Genomic DNA, 13,185 nt, shown 5'->3' with positions numbered 1-13,185 from the left:
ATCTCAGTCTTTGGACTAGATTTTAAAGTACTAGATTCATAGTTAAGGACCTTATAAAACTACAATAGGTTGGAAAGTATACACACACACACACACACACACATACACACAAAATATGTATATTTATACAAACACACATAATATATATACACACAATATATACATATGCACACAATATATGCATATATACACTATATACAGAGGGTGCCAAAAAATGTATATACATTTTAAGAAATGAAAAAACTGTATTAAAATTGTCATAACCAATATATACCGATAAGAAAAGATGAATACAAGCCACATTTGACTTCTGCGATTACAAGAGGTGCTCAAAGTGGTTATCATCAGCATAATTTTAATACATTTTTTTGCTTTCTTAAAATGTGTATACATTTTTTTGGCACCCTCTTATGTATAGACACACATATATGTCTTAGTATCTCTTCAGTTCCTTAGTATTCTTACCTATATACATTAGTAGAGACTTAGCAAATGTTGCTCATCTATTGATTGTCCCTAAGTGTGTCTGAAATTTAATTTAACTATTTAGACAACATTTGGGATAATTTATTGCAACGTCACTTTTATCCATAGGAAAATGACCAAAATGTTGAAGGTGTTGGAAGACATTAATTTTAAAGTATTTTAAAAATTATTTCTAAGTCTGATCTTCAATAACTATAAATGGGTTTTTAAAAGATAAAAATGTAATTAGAAAAGAAAATTCCATTTGCTTTATATTTATAGCAGAACTGAATCAGATTACTTGGATTTCTGGTCAAGATTTCTGCCTGATTAACATTTTATGATTCATTTAAAATGTCATGTAAATTGTAGAGCGTCGCTGAGCCAAGCCAGCTTTGATCTGTTAGCATTTTATTACATCTGACAAACTATAATTTGGTTTGTTTTCATTTCTGTAGTGTTTAACTAAAGTAAAAAACAAATTACATGCAAACTATGATTAAAAACTTGCTCTGAAAAGAGTTACCATCATTTTGCTTTAAGCTTGTTTATTGGAGTATAATCCCATTCTCTAGCTTTTAAGGAAAAGAGGCAACTATCTCAGTTAATTACTGTTTCATTGCTAGTACGCGAGAGCAAGCACAGTTAAGTGTTCAATGTTCCAAAGTAATTGGCAAGGACCTAGAAGAACCAGGACATATAAATTTGCACTAACAACTTAAGTTAATTGGCAAAATGGAAATAAATACAAGAATTTAGTGATTATGCAACACTGAAGTAAAGAGAACAGCTGACAGTGAGCACAATCCAAGAGCACAGGTCCAACTAAACCTGTAATGGTTACAAGACACTTTAATTGGGATTTCGAATGAAACATTGTGCTCAGATAGCCTCTGGTTACTCACTGTGCATGTGTACCTGATAGGGAAATATTTTTGTCAACAAAGGGTCACAATAAGTAACAACTCTTTATGTCTTCACTTTGTCTAAAATATACACTATGAAATCAGAGGACTTGATCAACACAGAAAAATGCCTCAAAGCATTATTTGTCATACAGATTGCAAAAGCTGTCACCATTGCTTTGAAAAAGCCCCCAAATGCATCATATTACTTGAGTAATATGCATTAGAGGTGATGTTTCTCCCTAGGTGAGAACCAAAAGTGCAATATGCACCAGAAGGTGGAACACCATCGGTCACTGGCACTCCTCCAAACAGTATCACAGAGTGTTATGATTGTGTCGTAGCTTGGCTGCCTGACGTCATTATTAAACAGAGCTTATTCTCTCCAGAACAGTTTGGTGGTGGTGATGGTGGTGTGTGGCGAGCCCTTCCTTACAAACTTCCAGCCTGCAAATCATTTTGAAAAAGTGGCTGGTTGAGAGCCTTGAGGTGGAGTCCAGTCATAAACTGAAACGGATGCTATTCAGTGAGGGCAGGACCGTGCAGTGAGGTAATAGCTGTTTACAGGGTAAACCACATCGGGACGGCGGGTGCCACCTGCACATTGGAAGGCAGCTCAATATACATGAGGCCAACAGGAACAAAGGATCCACACACACTGCCAATATCTTAACTTTGTGTTTTCCTTATTTCAACACGCATCAATAGCATAATGTATCCCTAACTTCAATCCCACTCCCCCAACCCTTTGCCATCTCTTCTGCTGCTGCTAACCTGCCCGTACCACAGACAATGGTGGCTGTTAGGTTTGCAGGACCTGGTCCCCATTCGGCCTTTCCAGGCTTATCTTGCATCTGTTACCCACCCCTCCTCCACATTTCCTGAGTCCCCATTGCAACAAGCTGCTCCTCCACACTTGATGACTGTTTCTCTCTTCCAAGGGTGCCACTGACTGGCAAATATCTCTCATCCTTGGCACAGCTCAATTGCCACCTCCTCTGTGAAGTCCCCCCAGGTCCTCCCCATAAGGAGCAGTTTGGAGTCTGGAGAGATGGGCCACGTACTAGGGATGGAACTCCTGTTCCCGGGCTGGGTCCTGTTTTCTCATTTGTAAAAGGAGAATATTAACTTGTGTCTATCATTGTCAGCTGCCTCTCAGGGTTATTACTAAAATTAAATCTTTAACACAGTTCCTGGCACAAAGTAAGTACCCATGAACTGCTGCTATAATTATTATCACCTGTTCTCCCAGAACTTTGTCATAATTCTAGAATAGTGTTTATCATATCACATAACAATTATTCCCTTGTCAATCTCCTCAGCTAGATGAGTCCACTCAGCTCTGTGTCTTCACTGACCAGGAGGGCTCTGGTGCATCGTATGTGATCAACGCATGTCAGCTTAATATATGAACAGGAAAGCAAGCAATCATCCAATGGCCGCACATAATGCTCATAATTGCGTTTTAGAATAGTCTCCTTTAAAGATTTCAGATATGACTGTTTCTAATCCACAGTTAAATAAATGAAAGGCAAATAGAAGAGTCTAGTTCCATAGCACAGTGGTTTGGAAATTGCTGGAACCAGTTACTCCTAAAGTAGAGATGAAAGCAGGTCTGAAAATAAGAAGGTACAGTAGGAAGGTATGAGAGAGTCTGTCTTGGGGAAACTGGGTCCCCCTGAATGTTGAGCCCCTCAGCCAGGGCATGTGGTACAATGTCCATGGAAGAGGTCATGGTCAAAAATTACAGACCGAAGGAAACAAACCCTCACAGCACAGGATGTGCTACTGCAACAGACAGCATAATTTATAACCTGAGAATTACTGGTAAGAAGCAACCTAAACTTCTTTTAAATGTTAAAATAAACAAAAGAAATGACATAATTTATAAAGCAAAGACAAGCAGATTTTAAAAGCAACTAAACAAAAATACTGAAAACAAAAAACAAAAAACCCAAACATAATCAGCGCAATACATTCTTGGATGGATGAAAGAACATTCTGGACACAGGGAAGGAAAGTGTTAGTGCACGGGGGCACAGATGGGAGAAAAAGAATGGCCTGTATCTGAAATCCTGGGCTTAAAGGACATGGCACAGATTCAATACTTAGGAAGGCACTTGGATACATAAAGAGACTGAAAGTAAATTAACCATACAATAAATTCAGTCAGATTGACTCTTTTCTAACACCATATAATGCTATATATTCAATAGCTACCAAGTTATTTATTGTATCTTGGACAGAACTATGTGAATTGATTCTAGTGACTAATATTTCTATTAAATAGTTATTCATATTTTGCCTAATATTAAAAATAATGAACTTCCACAGTGTTATATAATGATTATAAAACTATTTCAGGATCTAAGGAGGATACATAGTTGAGTCATGTTCTCCCCCCCTCCCCCTCCCCCCCNTCCTCGAACTGAACTTCTTCTTCAAATATGCACAAGTCTGTTTTCATCCAAAAGAAAGAATGTCCTTTATGGGCAATGAAAATTAGCTGTAGACCCTCCACATCTTGTCAAGTTGAAGATCTGTTATGGAATGCACATACATTTAATTGGGAAGGTCTCCTTTTTACCCCATTACGTAGAAAATTCCCAAAAGAACACTTGTAAAAATTAAGTACTATTCTTTTAAGAACCATTATTTTAATCAATCAGATAGCACGTTTATCACTTTCTTTTTGTTAACAGAAGAAAAATGCCTAATAGAGTTGTTCTTACCAGAAGATCTTAATATAGAAGTTTTGGAGTTAATGACACTTTTTTACACTCTCTGGATTGCATTTTTGCCTGAAGCTATTTTTAGAAAAGTATAGTATTCTGGAGTCTGTCAGGTATTTAAATAATCTTTCATCAGATGTCATTTTAAAAGTCATTATTTTGTATACATTATCTCATCTGATCCTTAACAAAGAAAAAAATAATCTTTGAAGTAGGATATTTTAATCTTCATATTTGCAGATGAGCAAACTGGAATTTCACAAAGCTAAAGTAACTTAGACACTCTCAGAAGTGAGTAAATTATCAGGGTCTATATCAGAATCCCTTGGTGGGGGAAGGGACATTTAAAATTCAGATTCCTAGGCACTGCCCTCAACACTTCTGTACCTCAATCTCTGGGAGCAGAGCCCAAGAACCACTGAGATATTCTAGTCATTTTCAAAAGGTTTTCTGAGTCCTCGGTTTCTGCAGGGGTGGTTCAGAGACCGCTGTAGGTGTGAAGAGAAAGCTTAGTATCCCAGCTTAGCTTTAACTCTTGTATGTATTAAGTTTCTCTTTACAATTTCATTGGAAGGAAAAGTAGAGTGTTTAAAAAAAAAAGAAAAGAAAAAAAGCATCTGCATTTTTCAGGTGAAGAACCCAGTCCCAGAAAGGCCCAAGGCCAAACAGCTCATCAGGACAAATGCAGGTTCTGACACTGATGCCACCCAGTTCCAGGATGATTTTCCATTACACCACCGTGCATCGTCCTGCTACAGGTATGCACTCAGGCCTTTGCCATTGCAGAAAATTTACAAATACCAGATGCATTTAAATAAATACAAAACTCGCACTTCAATGGAGCTTTTCAAACTACAGCGTTATGGTTTTCACATGAACCACTTGTTTAAGCAGGTCGGCTGCAGGAACTGAAAAGCAGGTAGACTAGGGCTTGACTGTTTGGGTCCATAACCCCCACTGCTCCACTGATAGGATCCCTTGCTCCAGAAGTAGTTTAGCCTCTTGTATCTCTCTTCTTGTCCTGTATTCCGGCATTTCTGGGCCTGTGAAAGCACAGAGTGCCAGGGGCAGGACCTTTTTTTTNATAAGAAAAGCTGGCGAGGATGTGGAGAAACAGGAACTCCGATTCACTTCTGGTGGGAATGCAGTGTGGTGCAGCCTCTGTGGGAGACCGTGGGCAGTCTTACAGAACTAAAAATCATCCACCACGTGCATATCAGCCAGCACCCTTATCATCCAGCAATCGCATTCCTTGGTATTTACCGAAATGAGTTGAAAATGTACGTCCACACGAAAGCCTGCACACAAATGTTTAGAGCCGCTTTCTCCGTAAAGTGCCAAACTTGAAAACAACCAAGATGCCCTTCAGTAAGTGAATGGATAAACAAACTGTGGTACAACCATACAATGAGTACTACTTAGCAATAGAAAGAAATGAGCTATCAAGCCACCAAAATAAATGGAGGAAATTTAAATTCATATTTCTAAGTGAAAGAAGCCTATTTGAAAATGCTGCACTATGACAACTATATGTCATTCTGAAAAGGCTGTTTATGGAGACAGTAAAAGATCAAGCGTTGCCCGGAGGAGGGAGGTGAGGATAAATAGGAACACAGGGGATTTTTGAAGGAGTAAAAATTTTTTATGATATAATGGCAGATAGGTGTCATTATATATTTGTTATAGAACATAGAATATACAATACAAAGAGTGAACCTTAATGTAAACTGTGGACTTTAGTTGGCAATAATGTATCACTATTTGTTCATCAGTCTTATCAAATGTACCACAGTAATGCAACATAGTAATAATAGAGGGAACTGTATGTGAGAGTGGGGAGGGAATATTTAAGAACTCGGCATATTTTCTGCTTAATTTTTCTATAAACCTAAAACTGCTCTAAAAAATAAGTCCACTAATATTAACAAATATGAGACAAGCAGAAATGGTCCTATCCTATCATACTTTGTCCAAATACAATCTTAAACTGATAGCAATCTTACAATCTGTATCAGTCTTAGTCCAAACCAGTAAACAGAAGCCACTCTAAGTATTTAAACCAGAGGGCATTTAATACCAATAATTGGGTACATAGGTGAAGTGGGAGATGAGAAATCAATGGTGGTGCAGACAGAGGCCAACTCAGTGTTTTACTATAACAGGAAGTAACTCTGCCCCCCAAGATGAAAAGACAAAGAGAGGAAGACATCTTATGTCAGCCAGGGGTGGGAGCACCAAGAAAGCGGGAACCACAGTGGCCTGTGGGAGGCGGAGCTGCAGAGAAGGCACGGATACCAACATAAATGGTACCTGTGGACGCGAAAGAGGAAGGCAAAGCCATGCTTCTCCCTTCTGCCCACCCTCCATTCTCTCGTGGGTGCCTTTTATTAGCCAACAAAGCTTTCGTGGGAGAATGAGCAATTCCACAGTGTGATCAGCTGCCCCTGTGATACAGACCAGAGCATGAGAAAGGGGAGGCATGGACCTGGAGCCNGGAGGGAATAATCCATTTTAACCAGTGTCATGGTACAGACAGGCTTCTTAGACTCTAAACAGGTTCCACTAGCCTTGATACCAAAAAACACTCCTGAAAACTCACTTGGTTTTGCTGATATTACAGTAGTCTGATTTAGTGTGTATCCCTCAGATTGTCACAAAGCCCACTGATTCTCTGCTGATTCCCTTATCTCTCGCATCTTTAAGACCCTCTCCAAGTCCTGAATCAATATCCTATCTTTACCATATTCCCTTCTAATGAGTCACCTGCCACATCTGTGCTTGTGGCCCCCTCATCTCCACCTTCAGAGCTGAGCGGGCCTCCAAACTGCAAGGGCAGAACCCGCAAAGCCAGCTACAATAAGGTGACATGCTCCCGATGACCTAGTGCTGGGTTCAAAAGAACACTTCTGAGCTCATCTCAGGCCTCCTACTAAGGTCTGTTCCTCAGGTCAGCTCTCTGCACTTGGGGAAACACTTCCTGAAGCTCTGCTTTTACTAGTTTTTTCTCCCACTTGAAGGTCTCCCTATCGCATTCTGCCTCAAATACAGCTTCTCTGTAGGGGTCCCTTCTGTGTACTCAGCCACATATTAACCACTTCTCCCCATAGCTACTGTCCTCAAGTCATCTCCTTGCTGACGAGTTTGGTAGCCTATTTATTTCAAAGCAATAATGCATAAGAAAAACTGCCTACCACTTTGCCAGGCATACAAAGAGTATTCGGTAACACTTTGCATATTGGCTCCAGCTTGATTCTTCAGAAACCACGAGGGGCAGTTTTTTGGGTGTGTAATCAAGCACGTGGGTGGGCCTGCTTTTGCCGTTTCCACTGATGACTCCGTATATCCACTGCTTCCTTCCCAGAGGGGCCCCCAGAGGTGGAGCCTTCTTTGCCTTCCCTGTTATAGGGAAGACTTCTGACTTGCCTCTCCATGGTCCCAAGAATCTGTGTCTCACAGGATAAAACCCAAAGAGCCAGCGGGGAAAACGGCCGTAGCTAAATTTTAGGTCAGGATGTGGGATATTTATAGAGCAGTATAACTGACTCCAAACCTGTGAGAAGAACAAGCAATATTCTAAACAGCGACTTGCTTCTTTCTGTAGAACAGAGAGAGTAGTTTTTTTATTGCTCAGTTAAATCTGGGCCTTTGGGTTGGAAGGGCAGTGAGATTTATGCTTCCCTAAGAATTATGCCTTCTCAAACTACAAATATAAAGACCTAACTGGCATTCGGAGAGGGAGAGCGTATGCTTTCACTGATTCAACAAATATTGAGAGTATGCTATGGCCACAGCCCTGTGCTAGATCCTTTATGGAGANCTGAGAGCAGCTACAGGAGAAGTATAAACTTCAGGACCACAGAAGGAGCCAGAATGCCAACATGGCAAAGATAGTAACACAAAGATCCCACCTCAAAAGTAACAATGAAGGAGAGTCTGATTCCAGTTCTTCCTCCACATACCAGAAACAACTTGAACGTGTATCTGACATTAGAGAGAACATAGACAGTTCATATTATCTAACATCAGTTGTAAAAGCAATTACTGGAAAGTGCTCTCCAAAATTTAATATGATGAAATAGTAACAAGAACAAGAACTCTTTGCATGCAGGTAGTGTGATTACAATTAGGATTTCATTTTATCATCTCTACTTCCCTGTGGGTAGGTGAGGCTTGTTAATTGTCATCATTTTACAGGGAAAGTATCTGAGAAACCCAGTGGTTAAAAGACTTGCCTCAAGTTGCCTAATGAATAGACCTAATAGCTTTTTCTCATTTCACCATTAATGGGGTTGTTTTGAAACTGGCCTTGCTCTTGGGGAAGACAGGATGCAGAGCAGGAGAACACACCTTTGGAACAGAGTTCCCAGCTGGAGTCAAGAGTGTCCCATTCCCTCTGCCCAGAACTGTACCCACCATCTTCCTGCCAGCGTTCATCATCTCCCTGGCTGCTCACCCTTGACCCTTTCTTCTCCTTCACTTCCAATCCAGCCTAAAACCTTGACAAATCTACCTCCTCAATGCTTCTCGATATTTCTTCCCACCCCGCCACCACTACCACCACCATAGCTAGACCTCCATTGTGTCTTGCCTGGGTTGCAGGCATCCCAGCCTGTAGACTTGCCCATGCCAACCTACCCCTTGCCCTGAAGTGACAGTAAATCTTCTAAATCCACACCTGATCAGGATCACACCCTGCTGTGTCCCCTTCAGCTGTTTTCCTGTGACCTCTGTATAATATGTAGTCCAACTTCTGAAAGGGTTTATAAAGGTCTTTTCGACCTGGCCCCTGTTTATCTATCCAGTCTCATCTTTCATTACTTACCCTCTTACTCTGTTCCAATATGAAAAATTATTTTAGTTCCTCCACCCCATCATGCTCTTTCATTTTTCTGAGCCATGTCCATGCTGTTCCTGTAACCAGGAACACTCTCCCTGTCCTCCCCGCATTGTACTAGCAACTCCTGTTCACACTCAGATCTCTTAGCTGTCATTTTCTGCAGGAAACCTTGTAATGTTGTATTTGCTCGAACTTGCCTATATTCCCTACTTGACGGCATATTCTATGAAGGCAGAGTATGTCTGACTTATTCACCACTGAAGCCCTAGTGCCCATGAAATGTTTTTCTTTATATAGTTTTTAAACTTTTATTGCAATATAAAGTAGTCACAAATCATGTCTGAATCATAAGGAAAAAGCTCAATAAATTTTCACAAATCGAAAACACTCCGTGTCCAGCACCCAGTGTAAGAAATAGAATATCTCTTGCACCCAGGAAGTACTCCGTTGTGCTCCTCGTCAGAATGTCGCCCTGGGTAATTAGAATCCTGGTTTACAACAGCGTAGATTCATTTTATATTTGCTTTTACTTTACATAAGCATACAGTACATTTGCTTTTAGGCCTGGATTCTTTTGTTCAACATTATGTTAGTGAGATTCATCTATATTGCATGTGGTTATAGATCATAGATTCTCATTGCAGTAATACCCACTAAATATTGATTAAATGAATACAATGAATGAAACAATGATCTCCAAAATCCAAAAGAGGGAATAAATCTCCACATGTCATGAAATGAAGGAAATGGACTAACTCCAGTCTTCAGGCTGAGTCCCCTAAGGTTACCGGAGATACAAGATACAGTCCGATAATGTGTCCCATGACCCTCCCCCCATGTGGCAATAGTAAATGGAAACACCAGCAGCAAGAGATCGATCCCTCCTTTTCTGTTGTTTTATTTTTAAGGTGTGTCACCTCCACAGTCAGAATCGCAGAGCCAAGTACAAAGGCTATCATTTGAATTATAAGACTGTGACTACAGCACAACCTTCCTGGACATTACTTGCAAGCGATACGGACGTTAAATGCTGAGTGACTTCCTGCTTTCTGTGCTTTACAGTACCCCTTCTCATGTGCCAAATGGTCTGTGAATCCCATCTCTCAGGAATTAGGGATTACAAGGCAAGGAAAGGAAACAGCAAACTGGAAAGTGCTAGAAAGAGGGCGGGGTGCAGGGAGAGCCGAGGATGACTGAGAGCATGAGGTGGGGATCCAAGAAGGATTGCCATGGCCCTCAACTCTGGCTTCAGATGAAAATCATTTGGTGAAAGTACTGACAGCTGGGCTCCCTCCTAGACCAATGATTTCAGGATCGGGGGATGGGGCTCTTGCGTCAGCGTTTTTTCAAACCTTCCCAGGTGTTCCATGCAACCAGGTCTGAAAACCACTGGTTTAAAACCGGGACCAGAGTGAGACGATAAGTGGACACACCTGCGGCTGTTCTCAAACTTTATTATGGGTGAAAGTCACCTGGGGAGCTTGTTTAAGTTGTGGATTCTCTCAAGCCCACCCGCCCCACCCGCAGAAGGTCAGATTCAGCTGGTCTGGATGAGCCCTAGGAATCTAGAAGTGTAACAAGCTCCCCAGTGATCCTGAGGCGGGAGAAAAGCCTGGGCGGGAGACGGCGGATGAGGACACAGAAGAAGCAGAGAGGTGGAGCTGTGATGCTGGGGGTGACTCCGCGTCTTGGTGCGGAGTGAGGCACTAGGACTCAGCCCTGAAGGAGGTAACAGATTTCATTTCCTAAAATGAAGTTTGGTGTAGGATAACAGAAAAGAGGAGTGCTTATTAAAATTTCATTTGCTCTTAAATTTAAATCTTTCTGAAAGTATTTGAATATTACGGTGACCTCTTCACCTTGCTTTACTTTTTATCCAGCAGCAAACCCACCAGGCTAGTGTGAAGAGGACACACCATTTGAATAGGTTCCATAATGCGTTTTTCGAAAAGGGAAAGCTATAACTGGGAGTGTGCTTGGATACGATGATAATCTGATACTTGATAAGCGTCCTTTAAAATTAACACCAGGCAGCTTTTTAGAAAGCCAATACAAAGACTCGATTCAAATGACCAAATGAGGGGGAGGCATTAAATGGCCTCTGAAGTTCCCTTCATTATAAGAGATGAAGGATTGCGTTTTAGAATATCAGTCTTTTTTTTTCCTTCCTGAACACCTGCTAAATGATCTTTGGTATTTAGTCATCTGCCTCCACATTCCAAGAGAGTGCAATGTGAAAAATACTGCACTGAAAGCAACTATTGCACAAGATGTTATTCAACAAAATTTAAGTGCAGGGTACGCCTGGAGCATGCTCAGAGAGCCCCAGCAATCTAAATCAGCACGTGGATGAGCCAGGCTGCCAAAAGCTGTGTGACCTTTCACACACTCCTTGGCCTTTCTGGCCCATAGAGCCCCTGCCTGTAAAATAAAGCTGCTGATAATAACTACCATTTACTGAGCTCCTGCGTACTAGGACTTCCGTGCATGCCTTTACATACAATAACTCTATGATATATCATTATCCCATTGTGTAGCTGAGGAAATCGAGACTCCAAGAGGTTAGGTAACTCGCCCAAGGCCAAGTTTCTGAATGGCAGAACAAAAAACCAGTTTCATCGTCCTTGACATTTTGGGGGCTTAGAGCCCATGTCTCACTCACCTTTGTGTTCCTTGGGTCTCACCCACGAAGCACACTGCCTGGTACATAGCAAGAGTTCAGTGAATATTTACTAAGCCAGTGTGTCAACCTAGCTCTAAAACCATGTTCTTGTTCCCTCCAATTATTCGGTTATATATGCATCAAAGCGGGCACTGGTATTAATATCCCCAAATAAATTTTATAACCCAAGGTTAGAAACATTTGAAGCATTCAGCGTTCTGTTTCAGGGTTGTTGAGAGAAGGGCCAGTGAAGCTGTTGAGTGTTAGTTTGCTGTGACAAACAGGGAATATAGGCTAAGGGAAGAGTCCAGAGGGACTCCCCGCCTTCTTAGGTTTGTGAGTCTAAGGCCAGTTACCTAATCTTAACGGCCTCACCTGTGAATGGCAATGTGAATCCAGCGATCCTTGCAGTTCATTCAAACTCAAGCTTCTATTGTACACACTCCTTTTTTCTTTTAATAAAAAGGCCATTCACAACCCTGATTTTAAATATCCTCCAACATTCACGTACCTGGGGTAAAATCCAACTGTCAAATTTGACAGGAGTGTCTATACCTGGAGTTGACTCCTGAGACCGTTTGCAGATATTATTTATCTGAGGATCTGCAGTCCTGGTCGACTCTGTTTACCTTTAGTCTGTATATAGTCTCTTTTTCAGATGACAGAGAGGGGCAAATAAAATATATTCAGAGTGTGGAAAATACTTCCATTTCACTCAACACTCCTTGAGTTTTCTTTTACCAAGATCAGCCCACAATGAATTTAGAAAACTGTAGAAAACTCCATGCAAATAAAACATTGCAAGATAGTGTACAGAGCATGTTCAGGAAATGGAACGGGCCAGTGAATCAAAAATTATTCTAGATTTAGAATGTTACACTTAGCAATTGTGGTCATGGGGCAGCTACGCAATAATCCTTATATCTGTCCGATAAATAGAAATGGGAGTCTGGAGATGTCTTCAGACCACCTGGGAGAGGGAACAGCAAACTCAGCTTACGTCAGAGGTAACTCCTTTGCGATCTGATTTCGTGAGGTAGCAGTCACTTTTCTATCAGCCATTCCAATGGCCTGTTCCGCTTCTCTCGCTCTTTCAGTAAATCTGCATTGTACACCTACTATGTGAATAAAGTGGAAAAGATCGAAGAAGCAATAGAAAAAAGGACTTAACTTCTTTGAAGGGGAAGGGAGAGGCACATATACAAAAACTTCAAGTACTATGAAATAATACTGGTGCTAAAATCTCACACTGGAAACAAAGAGACTTGGGTTTTAATCCGGGCTGTAATAGCTGTGTGAATTTGGACAACCTGTGTAACCTCTCTGAGTTTAGCGTACTCATTTGCAATAAATAGATGATATTTATGATATCCACTCCATAAACCTGCCATAGTGACTTAAGTAGAGAAGATGTCTAAAGAAAGTCATGGTGCCTATTATATAGTTGATACTCAAAAAAAAAATGGTAGCTGTACGGGGTGAGCAGAGGGGAGGGAATAATCCATTTTAACCAGTGTCATGGTACAGACAGGCTTCTTAGACTCTAAACAGGTTCCACTAGCCTTGATACCAAAAAACACTCCT

This window comes from Hipposideros armiger, unplaced genomic scaffold (genome assembly GCF_001890085.2).
Source record: "Hipposideros armiger isolate ML-2016 unplaced genomic scaffold, ASM189008v1 scaffold_58, whole genome shotgun sequence".
NCBI lineage: Eukaryota > Metazoa > Chordata > Mammalia > Chiroptera > Hipposideridae > Hipposideros > Hipposideros armiger.
The sequence above is the reverse complement of the archived record's forward strand: the minus strand, read 5'-3'. Positions refer to the sequence as shown.